Source organism: Cynoglossus semilaevis, unplaced genomic scaffold, assembly GCF_000523025.1.
Source record: "Cynoglossus semilaevis isolate Cse_v1.0 unplaced genomic scaffold, Cse_v1.0 C19092096, whole genome shotgun sequence".
Lineage (NCBI taxonomy): Eukaryota > Metazoa > Chordata > Actinopteri > Pleuronectiformes > Cynoglossidae > Cynoglossus > Cynoglossus semilaevis.
Window position 1 is genome coordinate 1 of NW_007587020.1, and position 924 is coordinate 924.

The 924-nt window shown below is 42.0% G+C and overlaps 1 long non-coding RNA gene across 1 annotated transcript; it reads left to right on the forward strand.

Annotated features, from left to right (window-relative positions):
- The first annotated feature begins 115 nt into the window (after nt 1-115).
- LOC103399291 (uncharacterized) lies at nt 116-514 on the forward strand. Its single transcript, XR_523616.2, has 2 exons — nt 116-244; nt 323-514. It is a non-coding gene; the product is annotated as an uncharacterized LOC103399291 (long non-coding RNA).
- The last annotated feature ends 410 nt before the right edge of the window (nt 515-924 follow it).

Here is a 924-nt window from a genome sequence, read left to right on the forward strand (position 1 = left end):
TTTACTTTTACTAATACTTTAGTTTTAGTTATTTTTCTTCTGGACCATCATCCTGAGAGTCAGTTCCAAAATATAAATCAACATTTATCCCAAAAGTCATACTGAAAGTATTGGTACCAAGACCTGAGCAGTCGAGCACCGCTTTAGATCAATGACTCACTGAGTTGATTCTCTACTGTAGGAGGAGAAGAGGGGGGGTCCTGACGACGAGTGCCAAGAACGTGGTCAGTGTAACGCTGATAAGGTAAGACGACAAGTTTGGCCAACAGAGTGAGGAGATTGAAGTGACGAGAACTGACGTCGCCCCCTGTCTGTTTAACAGGCAAAGGGAAAAGGAGGATGTGAGGACAAGGGACCAGGGGACAAAGGTCAAGGTCAAGGATGTGGCCGTGGAGCGGAGATGAAAAAGGAGCACTGTGGTGGCCGCGGTGGAGGCCCCCCCAAGGACAAATGAACCAAATGTCACTGAACGTCATTGAATAGAAATATCTAATAAAATGAACCTGGAAATATATTTGACTGTGATGCTGTTTTATTGTCCACTCGTTCTGACGCACGAATGCTTAACGCTGTGAGCTAGCCTCTCGTCTCCTGCGAAATACACCATCGAAATTTCAGACTTCGGTCTCGTAAATTTATGACTTAACTCTTGTAACGTTACGACTTGTTTCTCTCATAACCTTTCGACTTACACTTCATGACTTTAAGCTCGTAAATTTAGACTTTCCTCTCGCATTGTTACGATTTTTATTATAAAATTACATGTTTTTTCTTGTCAATTTACGACTTTGTTCCGCGTAACGTTACGACTTTTTTCTCATACAATTACGCCATTTTTCATCTCCTAACGTTTTAACTATTCTTACATTTTTCATCCATCCATCCGTTCATTCATTCATCCGTCCATCGATCTGTCCGTCCATC